Source organism: Ixodes scapularis, unplaced genomic scaffold (assembly GCF_016920785.2).
Source record: "Ixodes scapularis isolate PalLabHiFi unplaced genomic scaffold, ASM1692078v2 PGA_scaffold11__112_contigs__length_91849675, whole genome shotgun sequence".
Classification (NCBI taxonomy): Eukaryota; Metazoa; Arthropoda; class Arachnida; order Ixodida; family Ixodidae; genus Ixodes; species Ixodes scapularis.
In genome coordinates, this window is record NW_024609837.1 from 17,575,562 (window position 1) to 17,595,426 (window position 19,865).

General features: G+C 43.5%; 2 pseudogenes; both read right to left on the reverse strand.

Annotated features, from left to right (window-relative positions):
* Positions 1–17,354, reverse strand: part of LOC115317663 — a 78,342-nt pseudogene extending 60,988 nt beyond the window's left edge.
* Positions 17,355–17,624: 270 nt separating this feature from the next.
* LOC115317664 lies at positions 17,625–18,850 on the reverse strand (annotated as a pseudogene).
* Between the last annotated feature and the right edge of the window lie 1,015 nt (positions 18,851–19,865).

Consider the following 19,865-nt stretch of genomic DNA (forward strand, 5'->3'; position numbering starts at 1 on the left):
GCTCTGCATGTACCTGAATAAACAAAGATGAAAAAATTCGGCCTAAAATAACTCATTAGTGCCAAATGACACAGGTTTTCTTTCCACGGTTCTCTAATTAATGCCTGCCAGTCAATTTTGGACCTTGACTGCACTTTTCTACAACCAAAGCATTCATGCTGCCCTTTTCGGTGCCCAGCAGCTTATGCAATGCAAACAGCTGCTGCTGTTTAGTAGGCAAAGTCCTAAACGGTGCAGGGCGGTCTAGGCCTTCACCATCCAGGGTGGCAATGTAGCTAATGACTGGTGAGCAGCTAACAACAGGACGCAGTTTCAGTAGCACGCATATATGATTTGCAGTTGAAGTCATGTGAATATAAAAGACACGGCATTGGGCCACTTCCAAGGGCTCCGTGGTGGATGGCCATCACTCAGTGCATGTCAGATGCGGGTAATGGCAGAGGCTGCTCATATTGCCACGCGCGTCTCCGAGCGAGCGCGCGCGCTTGGCTAATTGGTTAGCTCCCACGCAAATGCGCCAGTTACGATGCCTGGCTGCGCATGCACCTTTTTATTGTTTTCATGAATGTCGCGTTCTGGTAAACTCAAGAACTTTGTTGCTTGTTCGAAGTCCGGATATTCTACGCGCCGACCCTTCTACGACGATTGTTTCAGAAGATACGGAGAGAGTCTTGCTCTTGCGCTCGATCGTGTTACTCCGCCGACCTTCAATGCCTGCGACGCTACCGCTTTGTATTTTTGTTTTCAGCACACTTTTGCCCAATTAAACGCTTAGTTTGTGTTCATTTGTAACCTCATCATCTGTCATTCGGAACATTTTAATGCAGGTGCGGGGAATTAACAAAAAGGATCATGCGCGGCCAGGCATCAAACCTTGGCCCTTTGCCTGGGATTTAAGCATGATGACGATCGGGCCACGGGCGCACTTGCTCGGACACACGCGTGTCTATATTCGCTAGTTCGGGCACTTGGGCAAGGCCTAGGCAGAAATTTAAACCGTCATGTGATCGCGACAAAGTTTGCCCATGTTTGTCCAGTTCAGTCTGCAGAAAATAGTGCCCCGTGTGGTGACAAGAACCATCCGCTGCTTACTCTGAAGTGGACTGTGTCAGATTGTGATCTCTAGCTGAATGTGGAGGACTTATATAACTGAGTGAAAAAATTAGGAGAAATTTGCAATGGCTGCATGCCGATGACTTTGCTGAGTTCGAGAAGCGATGCCCAGCTAGGTGCGTCCTGCTCCCATAAGCCTTTGAACCAAATGTTTTCAGAAGTGGAACTTCTATATAAATATCAGATGTCAATATTAAAATTGGTCAGCCAGCTGTGTCTTAGTGTCACTTCCTTGTTAAATTCCACATGGTTCGTAGCTGTGGTGCTGCCAAGAATACTTGTTGGAAGCATGCCACTGTTGGGAAACGGGACCGGAAACAGTCTTTTTGGCAACTGACACTTAGTCCCATCAATTGAATCTGCTGTCTTGTTTGACACAAAACTCAAGTAAACATGAGTGGATTGCCTCGCCACCATGTGCCAACATAAGTTTTTGTGAGTCTTGCTGAGGTGTCAGCTTGATAGAAAAATAAACACGGTTGGACCTACAGTTCACTTAAGGCCAGATGAACTAGAAAAAAACACACATAAAGAAAAGACCATTCACACCGCTGGACTAACAACTGATTTTCTTTTTCCTCCTCTTCTACTACAAGCCACACTTGAGGGAACAATTCTCTTATCCTCTTTTTTGCTTTCTAAGCCACCTTCATTTTTTTTTCTCCTAATTTCCCTTAAAATGTTAGCCCCGAAGAAATCTTTTTTTCATTCTCGTGAAGCACACCATGTATCAGCGACTACGACACAATACCATCATGGCGAGCAGTGGAACAAGTCACTTTATCTTCTTCTCCTACTAGTCTATGTACATGCCCCTCATTAGTCCAGCGGTGTGAATGGTCTTTTCTTTATGTGTATGTTTTTTCTAGTTCAGCTGGACTTAAGTGAACTATGAACCAACTAGCTGAGCTCAAGCCTGTTACGAACCTACAGCCACCTTGAAAACTACCGACAAGACACAAGAATGTTTATGACAGCTTCTTCGACCTTCTTTTTAGTTATGCACATTGTAGGTAGTGTTCGCAGTTTTTTGCAACCGCTGAGACTGGCACAAAAGCTCACTTTGGGCCACTGGAACCAGCGCAGTTCACCGTGTTCACAGTGTTGCAATGCTGCAACCACGGGCCATCAGTGGCCACCAGCATCCGACTTCTGAAGACACTCATGCATATTACATGTTAATGGCGTGACATATGTGCAAATCACGTATCATGGAGATGAGTCCAGACTGTTCTTATACCTACCATTTGGTGGTGGTAAAGCTGCCGCCTGTGCTGTGTTCTCCCCAGTACCTTTGGCCACAGCAGATGAGTCCTGCATAATCCAATCAAGCACACGTTAACGCACAACCAACTGACAGCCATTATGGTTACGCCTTTATGTAATGCACCATTGCCTGCACCTTAGAATTCAAGTATCAGAGCGCCTCATGCACAGGTGCAGAGTTTAACTCGTTAGCTTGAGGGCTACGATCCGAGCTTTCAAATAAACATTATAAGGTTACTGTCATTTTCACGCGTTTGTTAACGTTCAAATCTATTTGCCATGCTTGGCACCAGAAAAACAAAGATTCTAGGCTACTGTCTAAACCTATTTGATCGAAAGTGCATGACACTTTGGCAAACAAAACCCAGTCGTCGGTGAAAAGGCGGCACTGAATCCAGAGCTTATCTACACGCAGATCATTTATAAATACTAAAAACAAATGACCGAGTACCGAGTCCTGGGGTACTCCTGACAAAACTGGCAAATCCAGGGACTCCGCTTTCACAACAGTCACGTACTGTCGACGGTTCGTAGAATAAAAATCAACCCAACGTGAAAGATAATCGTTGTCGAGTATCTGCTTAAGCGTTAACAGCAGTTTCCGATGCAATACTTGTCCAATGCTTTCGCGAAATCTAAGAAGGTATAATCCACTTGGCCATCGTTATCCGCTTTAGCGCAGATTCATGGAATGTATGGCGAAGCTGAGTAACTGTTGAGTATCCCCGTCCGAACCCATGTTGATCTTCTACCAAAAAATCTTGCCGAGTCTAAAAAAAAGTTACAATGTGTTTAAAGAGAAAATACTCAAGAACATTGCTGCATGTGGTCAGCACTGAGACAGGTCTGTAATTCGAAACGCACGTTTTATCTCCACTTTTATGAATCGGCACAACTTTAGTTACTATCCAGTCTTTTGGCACTTCGCCAGTTTTTAAAGGGACCATGAAATGACCTTCTTACTTTTTCCAGATAACTTTTACATTAAACCGTCAATGTTCACTGAATGCCGAACAGGCATCCGTTTTCGTCTCGGTTTATTAACTTCTACACAAAAAATTATTGAAATATCGACTTTTTCATTCTCTCCAACTGACCGCAAAACACGCCGTGACGTAGGCCGTTTCCGGAACCGGAAGTTCTCTCGGCAGTAGGAGAATGGGAGCGTTAGCGGTGACGAGTTGGGGTGCGCCGGTAGGTTTTACTGCGCTGATGTCACCGACGTATTTTCTGAATCGGCGCCTCTCATCGCCGCATCGCAGCTGAGCGAAATGCAATGAGATATGTTGCGCTACAGCGACAGCATGGGACTAGTCCCATACGCCGGTATGCGTGTTGGGAAGTGCAGCGAGTCAAGGGCCGGCCCGTGTCAGTCGTTTGCAAAGCGACGTAGATGGCGTTTTTCGCGGCCTCGGAGATGCAGGAGCGAGCCGACGTTAAAAAAGATACGTTTGAACTACGAGTGTCAGCAAGAGCCACGTAAATACCTGTTTACACTCGGAGCGGACGCGTGCGCTTGATGGAAGTGCTGTATTCGCGCTGTTTGTAAGCGCTTCGGGACCGTTCTTTTACGATTGCAACTCGATACTGACGCGACACTCGGCAAAGGTTGGACCGGGGTTGTACGTATACCTCCCACGAACTGTTATAGCTCGACAGTGACGTGCAGTCTGTCAGAATAAAAATGGCATACCAATAACAAAGTGCACATACCGTGTTACGAAGGTAATCCATACGGCGTTTATTTCAGCTCAATATCACACAAAACAAGAAGATAGAATCGACGAGAGTCCCTTTTCGACGAGTGTTCGTCAACACTACCTCGGAAAACGAGGGGAAGAGATTGACCTCACCTCTTAATCTAGAATTGAGGTCAGTGATCAAACTATAATACGGGAAGGGTCCACAAGGGTCGCGCGGGCATATTCCATTTAGCACGCCAGCCGGTCGTAGGCAGACGGTCTTGCGACGAAGCAACGCAGCGCCGAGTCGGAATGCCTGCTAGGCCTATATTCTGAGCAGCTAGCTTCGTCAGAGTCGGTTTATCCAGCGTTCTTGTTCGTCGTGGTCTGTTTTAAGTACTGTTTTCTTGCTGCTTGAAGTCGGCACGCGCGGGAAGAACACGTAGAAAAATAAACGTTCAGTCAGTCAGAGTTTTGAGGGGAAGGAAAACAAAGAAAATAAATGTTCGTCGGTCGCCGCCACCCAAGTAACTGTCGGCCCTGCCCTACTGCGCACGCGCAGTAGTTGCTTCGTTTACCACACGATAGATGGCGCTTGGCTCTCAGCATTATCAAATTTGGCAATTTTCGCCACACATCTCTAATTATGCTACAAAATGTGGATCTGAATATTATTTAACAAAACTTTTAGGAAACATTCGCCGGCTATTTATTGTTTACGATCGCGGTGCTGGTGAGGTAGGCTCTTACCTAATAGGCGACCTGGATTTGGCTGACGTGCTCCATTTCCGCGGGTGCATCGTAGTGAACAGGCGAAGGAAGGAAGGCGCAAAAGAGTCCAGTTTTCTTTTAAAAGTTCTATAGCAAATAATTTTTTTTGGCTCCCTGTTTTTGTGTTTTTGTGTTTCTTTTCACACCTTTTACGACGTGCGGTAGATTAAACTCGATTTTAAAATCATTTCATGGTCCCTTTAAGCTGCAAAAGTGTATTTCACAAATCTTTGCACGCCATTCAGCATACGTGTGAAGGAATGCGTTAGAAATCCCGGTCCGGGCCGCATGACTTTTTAACGTCCAGTCGGAGAGGGCTGTTAAAACTAGTACTTACTGACACTACTAAGTCGTCACTTTTACGATGGTCATGGGTAAATGGTTGCATTATAGAATTAACCATGGTATAAGCAGTACAGTAAAAACGATTCATCTCGCTTTGTTTACTCGGTTCATCAGTTAGCGCGTTCCCGTTTTGGCCAAGTTCCTTGATAGATAAATTTGTTTTAGTCATATGTGCGTAAAATATTCTGGGGTTTTCCCTGAGGAAGTTTGTCATTTTGACGTAAAAAAAAACACCTAAATCTGCGCATGAGAACTCGTGCGCACATCTAGGAAGCGTACTTTTTAACTTTGATTGGTAGCTTTCAATACGGTGTATCGTACGTTTCAGGTGTAAAATATCTCGTGTAATCCAAGGACTCTGCTTCTTAGTTCCTGTACGTTCCGAAACAATCTGTCAAGACACAATAACACAACATTCGTAAAAGAAAGTCATAACGTATTGACACATACACCATTATCATTGCTTATCTCAGAAAATGTTTCAGTAGCCACTTCCAACATATCAAGGATGCCAACATTATCCGCCCTAGTGAAATCCCGGAACCGTTTTAACTCTTTAGTGCTGCTCGTATTTGGCCGGAAAGATAAATCACAGACAACTATTTCATGGTCAGATAGGCCCTCTACGTTTGATATATCAATATTTCAGGCAACGGCCTCCGGTAAGAACACAAAGTCTAGCAATAAATCACGCGCACTAGACATGCGCGTGGGGCGTCTCACTACCTGGGTTAAGTTATTGTTAAAAGCAGTATCTACAAGTAGGCTTGAGTGTGTACAGCTTCCTATCGGAATCATGTTGTCCCAGTTAATATCTGACAAGTTGGAATCTCCAGCCAGTATAACAAGTAAAAAATTAATTAGGTTGATTGACAAAAATTCAGATACACTTGTGAGCACTTCTATATCATCTTGCGGGCACCTCTACAGTGCCCCTGTAAGCATTGAGTGACAACCCCAACGGAAGAACACCCAGACCATTTTACAATGAGAGTTCTGTTCAATAAGTGAACACTCAAAATTGTCGTTGACAAGGAGTGCAGTCCCCCCCTCTCCCCCCCCCCCCCCCCCCCTTTTAGAGCCACGATCTCACCAAACATTTTAAACCCATCTAAAAAACTGCACTATTCGGTATTTCTTTGTTAGTAGTTTCAGTAATTACCGGGGACGTAAATAAGGAAGACACTTTCAAGCTCTTTCGGTTTCTTGACGACGCTTCTCGCATTAATATTTATCTGCTAAGGGGCAGCTCAGGTAAGGGCTGTGGCTAATTGAGGTGTTCCTAGCACTGCCGTTGTCATGGAGCCTGAGCCGTCCCAAAAAGGGCCGAAAAAGGCAACCGTCCGGCCACCAATCAGGACACACTAGCCTATCAAAGTGTTCCTCGTTTACAGAGACGTGAAAAGAAGCGCAGCTGTTAAACCTACAAGACAGCTTCGTGCAAGTATAGCACTGGCTGAATAGCGCCCAGGACGCGTTTCCGAAAGCTCGTCGCATGTTGTCTCAGGTTGTAATTGTGAAATGAAGAGAGCCTTCTCTCTTGGATGCTTTGCCACGGCACGAAACTTACTGGTTTGGTCGGAACCCATGGTAATCTTCACACGCCGACGTTGTGGGACTTGCTGGAAACCGTCCTCGTCGACGACTGCACTGGCCGCCACCATGAGGCACTCTGCGTCATCCGCTTCTCGATAATCTGAGCGCGCTGCCGGGAATCCGACTGCATCGGCACCGGTCGACCCACGCCGCAGACTAGACTGACGTTGACACAGGTCACCGTCTTGAAGTGGCCTTACTGCTCGGGTGGGTGGTAGACTCTGGCGATGCCCCCTTTTTGGGGGTGCTCAGAAGCCTCGGAAACAGCTGGCCAACCTGTGGCCGCATGTAGGACAGTCGGAACGGGCTGAGGCATCTCGGAGCAGGTAGGTAATGAAAGGTGGCGAAATTACTAATTTATTGTAATTATTATTATATTAGTAATTACTTTTCTAAACTCGACTTAAAAGTAATTAAATTACATTACAAATGACCACTACACCAACGCAATGAATTAAAATCACAAATTACCGCATAAAAGTAATAAAACTACTTTCAAATTAATGTTTGATGTATTTAAAAGGAGGAGCTAAACAAAAAGAAAGAACACACTCCGCTCTGCATTCGCAAAATAAAAACCGTCAATATCACACCAAGCCATTGGGCAAACCCAGACAGATAAGGCGAATTGACATGCTTTCCCAGACCGAACCGACTGAACTTTGGTCTGTCAGTGTGGTGGGTTCACGTTTTTACGAAATACCTACTGCGCACGGTGTCGATCCCCGGATGCATGTGGGTTCAGATTGCCTTACTATTGATTATTCTTTGTTTGAAATTTGGGGCAAGGTAATCTTCAAGGGGGACAAAAGCCACGTTTGGGGAAGTGTATTCTTGGTCACAGCAACACAAACCCAGCAGGAGTTAGGTTGCATGACCATCTAGTCCGACTTAAAGTGCCTTCATGCAACGCGCACATGAAGACACTTAGTATAACCGTCACACGAGCAAGAAACCACAAACGAAAACCGAATTTCTTTTTTTCTTTTTTGTTCTTTTTAGATAAGCTTTATTCTTTTGCAAGTGCAAGGACAGCTCATTTCTTTCATTTCCGGGCAAATAAAAAAAAACAAAAAAACATGCTAAAATATCGATAAAAGTAATTACGATATTAATTACAATTACTGCCACTAGGGTAATTCATTACATTACTTAATTATGTGCATCAAAAAGTAATGAGATTACTTACAAATTACCCTCAAAAGTAACGTAATTACAGTAATTCAAATACAGTAATTTTATTACTGCCACCTCGGTGCTAAAGCAACCAGATCTGCAATACCCTGGACGTCGGCGTACAGACATTTTCGGAGAAGGTCGCTGTTCCTCACGAGGTGCACTCGCAAAGATTGGTTGTCAATTCGTAGACCGCGCATTTCTTCGGTCAAGCCGTCGATTTTGTTGCAGAGCTCCTGCACCAGCTTGTGAAGAGTGGACTCCTCCGTCGTCCCGTTTCGTAGCGTGAGCTACACTGGCCGAGGTTGAGCAGTTTCGCGTGGCTTCTGGAGAGCCGTGCTGCGCATGCGCGAGGAGCAGTGACGTCACACGGCGCACAGCTGGCGCGCCGGAGCCGCCGCCGCCGCCGCGCGCGCGTCGCCGGTCTGCGCATTCCAAAGGAGTGACGTCATAAACGCGGCAGACGCACTGGAGCCGCCGCGTGCACAGTTGTGAGCCTATGTTGCGCAGTAACCAAGTGTAACGCTGCACCGGAGTAGATTGATAGCGCCTCTCATTTTTTTCACCAGAATGTCGTAATTAGCTTCGCGAACTTTGACGCACTCGCAGTGAAAGCTGGGATTGTACGCGCCCGAGGACACAATGAATCGCTGCGGAGATATCGGAGTCGAACAACTGCCTCACACGTCCATCATTCTTGAGCTCCAGTCAAGAATGACGGAACATAGCTTACAAGAGCGTCCCCCAATCCCCTCCTCCTTCCTTCCCCCCTTTCTTAAGGGAGGACAAGTGAGACCTTTTTTTTCAAGAGTGCAGCATGGGAGATAAGAATAGTGGGATATCGAAATCGAAAGTGCAATAAAGAAAAGTGAATATCAAAATCGAAAATGCAATAAGAAAATAAATAAAGAAATATCAATTTTGACTAGCGAGAATGTCACAATGCTAACTTGTTTTTCCACCCCACGAATCGCATGGTCAATCAGATGGTCAACAGACGGCTCTCAGAAGTATAAAAGAAAGTGACTTGCGGTTAAAAATGTCCGAGACTCGATTTACTTAGGGGACAAGACACAATATAGTTTGCTTTTTTTTTGTTTTCGAATGATGCGACTTAGCTTTCGGCGGAAATATCAGACTTCATTGTGGCTGCAGATCCAGGGTATATAAACACATCGCAGAAATCAAAACTGAAGTGCATGCTGCAAGAACTGCTTTATACTCGTGTGTCTAATCTTCATTCCAACGTACTTATTTTTAAAAGAAATTCGTGAAAAATACGATAAAGTCGTTTGTGCAAGCGAGTTATATGGGCAGAGAGACATGATGTAAGGGGTTCATATTCTCGATACGTAGGATAATTATATTATCCATATTCATGAACTGCCTAATTAACAAAATAAACATATGATTTCAAATAAGAACTTACTGAGCGTCTTCTAAAACCAAAAAAAAATCTGTCAATTTTAGAAGGGCTTGAAGAACGTGAAAAGCGGGGATCTGCTCCAAAGATACAATTGTGCAGCAGTCACAAAGCTAACGGTGGGAAAACGTGGATGATGATCTCATCATCCGCGTTTTTCTATCGCTAGCTTTCGCATGCTGAAACTAATGGTGACTCTGGTGCACTTCTGTGCTGTATTTGTGCTTCGATTCTGCAAAAATTACCTGATTTAGAGATTTTCGATAACGTTTGGTGAGTTTATAATTGGAACCATATGTTTATTTAAACTAATAGAGAAGATGAGAAGGCAATTTTAATTAAATATCTCAGCTCTCGCGACAATTATCCTTCCATATTAAACACCTGTAATTGCAACCCTGTATATCAGTTGCGATGAAAGCTTTTAATATGGTAAGGAATTTCAGACATCGCATATGTATGAAATAAAAATGATGGGATGCCAAAAATGAATGCACTTATTGAAAAGTGAAACCTGTATGCTTCTCCAGTTTTCGAAACAGAAAATATTTAAACACTGGTTGTTGCTGAGAATTATATATATATATATATATATATAAATATATATATATATATATATATATATATATATATATATATATATGCACGTTCCTAATATTAGAAACAATATTGTCACAAGTTGTGTTCAAGACGCACTTAGTAAAATATTTTCTAACATTAGCATATATTCGATGAGTTCAGTCTGAACGCATTGGAACGCTGCAATTCGGACATTATATGGGTTCCAGTAAGGCGTAAAAATCATACGCGGTGACGCGAGAACACAAGATAACAGTGACGAAAGTTTTAGTAACGTAGTGATTTTTCAACTTTGAGAAAATATCACCACAACAAAACATTGAATTCTAAGAAAGCCTACGCTAATTTATTTTATTCCGTTTCGTTTTCTCGGTATGAAGTTTCCAAAATACGAAGAAATCTCGGCCGTTTTTGGTTTATGCTATAATTTTAAAACTTTTACCTGAAAAATGGGTACATGCCAATGGGCTCTTTTATTGTATACATATTTCCGTAACATATCAAGAAAACAAAAAGAAAAGGGTGTAGCTGCTGTAATGTAATATGAACTAAACAATCAACAGAGAATTGAGACAAACAAAAGTTACATCCATCAACGCAAAATTAAAGCAATGAAGCCTACATTTAATAAAATGTTTGCACAATGCAATTGTTTTCGACTGCGCTGAACATTCAGTGTATATTATTACAAGCGATTGCAAACGTATATATATATATATACGAAGAATGGGTAACAAGAAACATGTAGTTCATGAATGTATTCAAAATTGAACAACCTTCGTTTTTTGTTTTTTTTCAGACCTTCGACAGTTCATTTTTGTATGCTAAAGAGATAAGCCCCTTTTTCTGGTTTATTCCTTCTAGGCCGTAAACTAACAATATAAAATCATAATTTTCCCTGAATGCCAAAGGTTCATAGTGCACATTTATCTCCTTGCCTTGGTATAATTTAATACACACCGTCCTGCCGCGAAAGCAAGAGGCTTCTTTTGATTAAAGTTTTCCTTTAATGTTTCTTAGTGTCTGGCCCATTTTATTTTCTTATTGGATTTTAGCACAATGGTCTTCTTGAGCATCTGACTTCCTATTTTGAGTGCCTAAAAACTATCCGGCTCCAGAATATTTTGAGAAGCGAATTCAACAACAGACCCTCCACCGAGATAAATCTCGTATTACATCTCCTTGATAAAAATTAAATAAGTTTGCTTATATTATAAAAAAAAGCTGTCTACAGAGACCCTACTTCTAAGAGCTTTTGGGTTACAAAGTTATTTTGTGAAAATATAATAATAACAAAACAATAAACAAAAACCTAGAATTATATTACAAATAACATAATTCTGAGAGAAACTCAGTGTTATCAAAACCCTCGAGAAATAATAAAAAAAAGAATCTGCAAGGAGTCCGTTCAGAGCCCAGTCTTTAAAAGCTCTTAAGAAGTTGCAGAAAATAACACAAAATAAAGGAAGACGCAATTGAAATCGCGCGTATATAAATTAAGCTTAGCCTCTTGAATAAACTCTTACGCAAACTGGGTTTTCGGACCGAAAGGATAAAGTCTTTAAAGACCTAGTCTCTGCACTGGACTGTAAGGGATTAAATTGGTTTCCGAGGCGCGCCAATGAAACTGGGCCCGAGTTTTGTTAGCTTATACCCCTGTTCGATGAAAATTCAGAAGGCCCTCAAAGCGAAGGCCTTTATAAAATCGGTGAACCAGCGCATGCCAAGATGTCCCGTCTCCACCGATACTAAAGATGCACCCACTTGCAGCACGTTTTCTAGATAGCGGCTGGTGGGGTCGCTGCTCTAGTTTTGTACAATTCTATGTCACTTTGGGGAAAGGGAAGACGCTTCGTCAGTGAGCGACGATGTAATCTCTCTGCGATGCTAATTTTCGCTTTCCCCCACCCCCTCCTTGATTTATATGGAACGTTTCATAAAGCAACAGCGCGGCCCCACCGGCCACCGTTTCGACACCACATTTCGAGTGGGACATTTATGTTGCTGTGCACTGTACCTGCAATGTCGGACTCGAGAGCTGAATCACTAATTTTGTAAAGGTCTTCGGAGTGAAGAAGGCCCGTGAAATCTCCATTAACCAAAGGTTGATTTCTATTATCCTTTACCTTATACATACTGCAGCGTAAAGGACAAGGACAAGTGAAAACGTAGACAGGACAAGGGCTGAACTCACAACTGACGTTTAATGGGAAGGTTGCGAAGGAGAAGAACGATGTTACGGGTATTTTAAATTGCATTTAAGGGAATGTTGAGGTAACTACATAATTAGCCGGAAAACGAGACCTTGAATTCCTTGATCCAGGAATAACATTTCACCAAGAAAAAGTGTGCTGGATGTATTCCCCACGATCCAAGAAACTTCGATATGAGTCTGCACACACCAAACTTGTCAAAATAGGCAATATTGCCAGTGCCTTGAGTTTAACACTAGTAACGTCTTGCCAACGCACAGCAGAGGAGAGTTTCAATAACCAGGTGCGAATACTTAAAGCTTCAGGATATCCGACAGTAGTTCCGTCGAACGTCGTCGAGAGAATGTTGGAACAATCTAAACGAGGAAATCCCATAACCTAAAACGAGTAGCCGCGAGGTTTGCGGTACCAATCCTTCTTACTGAACCTGAAAAACTTAGACGTCTGTGTCCAAACATCAACAAGTAACAAGACTGTCATGACCCATGTAGGATCATTTATGCACGGAAGTTCGTTCACTGCCGCAGCAGCATCATTTACGAAATCCCATTATCATGCGGAAAATTGTACGTGGGACAGCCAGGGAAGTGTATTAACATGAGAATGGAGCAGCATGCGCTTTTCAAGCATGAGAATGAAGGAGCATGCGCTATTCATTTGATCTTCACCAGGGAGCCATCTAGCCATCCATGTGAGGGACTGTGGTTGCACCCCAATTGTTTCTGACACGAAAGTACCGATCAGTTTCATGACGAAAGGACTAGAGAAGTATAGGAGGCACAAGTGATTATGTCAAAAAAGCAGGCCTGCATAAGTTCGGCATCGATAGCCCTGTCGGCAAAAAAGTTAGATTTTTTTAATTGGCGTCCCTGTTTGACCTTCGTCTTTCTTTTACGTGTAAATATTACCTGAGAGTTACCGTCATCTTTTACGTGTAAACTCTGAATGTCTCCTGTATTTAGTCTAATAACTAAACTCATGAGAAGACGTAAATAATATTATGAATCAGTTTTAAAGTGAAAATCATGTCAGAGGATAATTATGTAGTTAGTTCCGAATTCCTTTAATTGGAATTTAATATACTCGTGACATACTTCTTTTCCTTCACAACCTTTCCCTTAAGCATCAGTTGAGAGTGCAGCGCTTTTCCTGTCTACTTCTTTTACTTGACCCTCTCCTTTGCGCTGGACTGTGTATTACGTATAACCAGCTCGTCATCACATCATTTTAAATTACTTATCTCTTTCATATTTTTTTTTGCGTGACCGCGTGCATCTTAACATGATATGCATTGGCGGATTAAGAAATGATTGGCTTGGCAAGTCCCGATCATATTATTAACGTGTTTTAACCTATGAGATTGAGGGAGCAGTCGATGAAACCACAAAAACCAACAAACCACAAAACAAGATGTGTGAACATAACAAGGCACCCCTGCGTTTTTTAGGCTGTCATGGCTCTATCGCGGGCGGCGCCATCTTCAGTGCCGTAGCGCCATCTCTCGGGCGTTACACTTAACAGCCGCGCTGAACTGAGTGGAAGCGCTCCTTTGGGAGCCGCTGATGTATTGGGTGCGGTAAAACGCTAGTAATATTTGCCACAGGGTGGAACTTGTGTTTTTTAATGAATTTAAGTTTGTGAACAATCTGTGCCTGTGTTTTGCTCGGTAATATGGTTTCCGCCGGTGCGGCGATGCGTGCAACAGCTGCAGCGAACGTGGCGGCAGCAAACGCGCCCGCGATCGAAAGTGGAGGCGAGTACTCAAGACTGCTGCGTCAGTTAACAGCGAATAAATTTGCGGTTCCCTCGAGGTTTTTTGTGGTTGTAGGTGCAGCACACCGAGGAAGATTTCTGTCGTTCCGTGTCCACCACAACCAGGAAACAAACACGCGCAATATAGGTACATTGCGGAAATGATAGTAAAGAGCTTCGGCTTGCTGTACACCGATTTTTATATGCGTAGAATATTTAACTGAGGATCCCGTGTCGACGGATACGTCTTTTGGCGAAATTGAACGCAGAAACGTCGAAATAGGCCCAATGCAAGCGTTGGTCTATCAGCGGTTCAGCGTTTGGCGGCTACCGAAGCTGATGCATCTTATCACCTATGTTGCACACTCATCTGTAAAAGAGGAAGGATGTGGTCGCGTTATAAGTGTTAACATTATTTCCTGTTGTTGTGCAGGACATCGCGATTTAAGGAAACTAATTAGGAAACCGACGCTCGGTAAGAAGAATGAGCCTTCAGCTTCTAAGCAGCCTTTTATGAATCGCACATCATGCCCATGCTTAGCGCCGGCAGGTAGCTTATCTTTTTTTGTGTTATTGTTTTCGCAAACGTTGTCGCGGAAGTGCAGCCTGCAAAGAATACCAAGAGATACTTTACAAATGGAAACAAAAAATCTCTAAAGAAGTTGTACTTTGCTTGCAATCGTAGCCCATGTTGAATGACGGTACAGCATTGAATTCGGAACGCGCTCCAGTCACGAAATGTTGCGAGCACACTCGAAACTTCGGCAAAGGGCTAAGATCTCTACTTTTTATTGACAGAACCCACTGCCGTGGGAGGCCCTGGTCGTGTAGGATGCGATGAAATATGGAAACATTGCAGCTGCACTCGCCTTGCCGGATTTTATGAGTGGTACAGAGGTCCCCCGATATTATTTTACTCTTTCGCTGCTTGTTCGCGCAACCTACAACTAAGCAATGGTACCCTGATGACCGGGTAGGGCTTTTCGTCGAATCCAGCAGCTTTAATTAAATCTAGGAAAGCGAAAACGGAGAGAAAACTGCGGGCTGTGCAAGGGACCGCCGGGCATCGCATACATCAAAGGCGCACAGCGGGGGATTCTTCTCGCTTCGCACAGTTCAGCGATGAGAAAAGCGGTGCGGGAGCCTTCTTCCTATTTTCCTTCGTCATCTTTCAGTAAAACGGCCTATATGGTTAATCAAGCCAGTAATTTTTTTTCTTCAGAAGAGGGGGGGGGGGGGGGGGGGGGGGCGGGGCATTCTCTGAAGGCCACGACTCTTTGCGTAGTGTACCCAATTTTCACTCATTTTTTTTGGTAAAAATCAGCGTACGTAAATTCTGTGGCATTTCTTTATAGTTTGTACATGGCCGATTGGTCTCATTAGAATTGATAGAAATACAAAAAATCCAATTCAGAGCTGGAAATAGAAATTAAGAATAGAAAAACTAGGTTTATTGTGGTTTTCATGTTGCACAAAGCACAATTCGGCAAGCCGCACGTGAGCTGGGGTTGTATACATTTTTTTTTTTTAATTTTGCGTTTTGTATTTGAGCGGAAAATAACGTTTACACAAGGACCTCCATGTGCGTCTCCCGATTTGCCTTCGCAGAACCTATCTCCACGTTGTAACAAAGATATGTTAGTTGTTAGGGAATAGATTGCCGACAAAGCGATAGGTCCAGGCTCTTGTCGAGAATTATCGATGAAGAGCGACAACGAAGGAATGACGAACAAAGCAATATACCTTAATTTCCGCGAAAATATAATAAGTTAACACAGAAATACTGCGAAATGCAAGTACAAAACACAACGCGACATTTCTGGGAAATAAAAAAAAAAAAGAGAAACACTTGTTCACAAGCTTAAACATTAGGGGTCGTACCGTTAGAAACAATACGACAAGTTAAAAGTCTTAATGAAAGTACAGGATGTCAAAAAAGAAAATTTACAGGGTCTTTTTTTTTACGCAAAAATAAATTACACATCACCGAACGCTCATTCTCCGCCCAAAGTTAGCGCTAGAAGTCACAACCAGATGCCAAAGTTTCAGCCCGATCCGATACCTTATTCAAAAGTTACAAGTTATTTTCTGAAAATTTCTGTGGGAAAATGGCGGCCGACGGAGTTTTCGAATACATGAGGCTCTATGGCACCAGAAACCAAAAAAGGACAAAAATGAGAACGATTTTTCCATTTAAATTTTCAGGAAATTACTTATATCTTTTGATTAAGTTAACGGATCGGGCTGAAACTTTGGCATCTGGTTGGTTGTGACATCTAGCGCTACCTTCGGGCGGAGAATCACCGTTTGCCGATGCCTAGTTTATTTTTGACGTAAAAAAAAAAAAAACTGTAAATTTTCTTTTGTGACACCCTGCATAGGAAAGTAAAAAAAAAAAAAAAAACATTATCCGGGGTGCCGGTGGCGACGTCTCCGATGTCCAGCTCGTCCGAGGTGCGGAAATCACTGGTGCTGCCTTGAAATCCTTGCGGGCGAAGCCCGGTGGCATCGCGTATATTTGTTGAGGTCATACACAAACACGCACAAAAAGAGCTTCACCATATGCCTCGCATGGGGCTGTCGACACTGCTCTCGTCATGGGACACGAGCACGCTGCGCGATGCGTCCGTTTGCCCCAGAATCCTTCTCCGTACTAGCTCTTCCCGTTCGAAAGTCCACTTCGTGGATTCAAACAGAAGTTTCCGTACCTTTTTCATAAACGTTGCGATACGTTCATCATGTCAAAAGACTCTCGGTAGAACGACATCAGTGCCAACCCATTTAATCGTTCCTGAACAGAGCTGTTGCGACGATATTTTATGGAGGCGCCTCAGCGTCGAAAAGCTTGTCAGGTTTCGCTGTGATGACAGGGAGTGTAGCAAGTATCTTAAGAGTTTTGAGATTCGGAAACAGACTGGTGGTTGCACTGCTTGAGGGCCCCGGTCGCTTACTTCGGCAGGAGTTTTGTTGGTGTTGCTCGCCACTTCTGCTTCCATATTTCTTGCTTTGCCTTGATCAGTTTGAGATATTTGGGCTCCATGTCCACAATGTGCAATTCTACTGCCGGCGGCATCTACCCAAAAATGCTGTGAGTGGCGCACTTCGGCAGCACGAGCTGCAGTCTGTACAACGTAGCCCTCTGAGCAGTGAAGCGCTCGGACAGTGCGGACCGCAGATCACCGAAATACCTGATGCAGCAATCTTGTCTGTAATATTCTTCTGGAGAAGAGGACGCGTGGTTTGTCTGTAATTCTGAGATCCGACTTTTTTTTTTTTGAAATTTTTGGATGAAAGCAAATCCTTTCGCCGTTGCTTCGCAGGATCAAACAATTTCCTTGGATTGATATAGTCAGCATCTTCTCTCATATGGTTGAGCGGTTTTAGCATCACGTCGATATACTTGAGAGCGATGCTCATGTACGCGAAATTTTCTTCCATTTACTGCGATCAACGAAACGTTAGACTCAGAAGCCTGAAGCTCCCTCCGAAACAGACGAGAAAGTTGAAGCTGAATAGGCGGTTATAAAGTGAGGAAGCAGTCGCATTTGTCAAGGTTTCGCCCTTAATTAGTACTTCCATCTACTTGACGATGTCAGGCTTCACTGCACAGGATCGCGGCTTCGCCGTCACTCAATCCACCTAGTCTCGCAATACTTCCGGAGAAGTGTAAATGTGCGCGATGAAGTGTCGAGCTGCTTCTTGAGAACGTTAGTTCTTTTTCAGGAGCTTCTGAAAGACGAAGAAGTTTCACTAATGGTTGGAAAAGCGTTGCGGATGTCGCTAACCTGAGAAGCATCGTTTAAGCGAAGGTTTAACGAATGCGAAGAGCAATGGGTGCACACTGCTTTTGGATACTATTCGCGAATTCCTACACCCCACGATAGAAACCACTCATGAGGGCCGCTCCGTCGTAGCCTTGACCTGACATGAGTTGAACACCCCGGTCAGACGGGCTAATGTAGTGCACTTCAACGGAATGCACTTCGCCCCTTGTGTCATTTGTGTAGTTTGCCACGCGGCTCCTTCCTGAAAAACTCATTCGGCCTAAAGTGAGTTTGTTTCTTCTTCATCTTCTTCATCCCGACTTGCGATGATAGATCATAATTATCTAGTTGGCGTAAATATTGTCAATTAATGTAACATAGTCTTGTAACATGTCTTAACTAAAAAAAGGCTAAATATTGCTCAGACATATATGCCTTTACTTTAACATTTTAGGCGTTAAATATAATTTTACCCATCGTTACTGTCATGATTTCCGAGTGATACCAATTTATCCCGCGTGGCGCTGAAACACTTGAGGAGACATTCTATGAGCTTTTAAATTGCACTTGGTTACAGAGCACTAATTTAGCTCGTCTAACTGAGGTATAAGATGTAAACCAAGGCGAACAAGCTCGGTTTTTAACGTATTTCCCAGACCTGATTCGCTAATATCTGAAACTAAAAAAAAAAAAAAAGGAAACCTTCCTTGAAGCACATCGTTTCATGCTCCATATACCTTTTACTTAAGGAGAACTGCTCAATTTGTGTGCCGTTAGTTGTGCTGTGATCGGCGAGAACAAAGAAAAATCCAGATTTTTCGCAGCTACCACTATTCTGCCTTGAATTGGCTTGACCAATATTGTAATTAACTTATTTTTAACCGTTTCGCTTGTGTAAAGCCCATTTTTATTGCACGTTGTTATCTGCTTGACAAGAATCTTATCGACCCCCCTTCCCCTTACTCACCAGTAACGTAACAGTGCTTGGACGTTTTTGTCATTTTTTGTCGGTTCTTTAGTGTCAGTCTGCCGGAATCTGTATCTCCCCTGAGTGCGGCGCCTTGCCCGCTACAAACAGGGACTGTTTCATTGGTTGTCTGCAACATTGCGTTTTTTTTCTGATTCGATCTTTGCTTGCTTGGCCAGCTGAAGATGGATATTTTCGATTTTTCAATTACCTCTAAAAACGACGGGGCCACGATCGTTGCGTCTTTTTATTCATCTGTTTTTACATGGTTCTCGAAAACTTTAAGGGCGTTTTTCTACTTCGTAAAAGAAGAGGTGACAAGACTCCGCGCCATTTTATGAAAACCTTTTCCTGTTCCAGATTTTATAGGAAACAGGAGACAAACTTTGCAGAATGCTCCTTCCTGCAATTTTGAGTAGGCCAGCCACAAAAAAGCACTAAAGCCAGTTCAGTTGACATTTTCTCCTTTTTCCCGTCTTTTGACATAGAAATCTCTAAGTCGTGCTTAAGACAGAGTGTCTAAGTGATTTCGTAGACGGATCCTTCGACGTTTTTGGGAAGGATCGGGCAGCCCGCGTAGAGCCGAATGCCATTCTGTTTTGATGGACCACTTGGCTTCGAGGGCAGATTTTTTTGAAGAAGACGACTCAGCTCATTTCTCGTCGTGGACGACCGCAGTTGTCGGGTCGAGACCCGTCTCATCTCGATCGTACGACTGTGCAGATAGTGCATGCTGAAAATATAGCAGTTTGTACGTAACAATGTCGCAGCTCGGAGTTGTCTTTAAAGTTAAACTCTCCAAACCTCAACTCTCTGAATTTTGAAAACGAAATTGACACATGCAATGTGAAAGCAGCTTACCTTTGGAAGCTTGTTAAAGTAGCTCGTTAAGGTCGACTTTTCTGCTTCTTCGTGCTTATGATGATAAAACGCACACGGCCCAGAGCACACAGCACATCATTGAACTCGTGCAAGCCCTCATAAAACTCCTGCCGAAACACAGAAAGTTCTGCAGACTGGTAGTTCGCGGCTCTCGTGCTAAAGTCAGTGACGTACTCTGGAGGGAGGTGGGGAGAAGAGGAAAGAATGGCGGGGGAATTCAAACGGCTTTTTGTCAGCGCTTCTTATAATCGTTGAGAATTTTGCTGGAAGCAGGGGACCTTGTGGCGGCGCGGCTCAAAGAAAATCGCTTGTCCGTTACGGCAAAAGGAAGGGAAC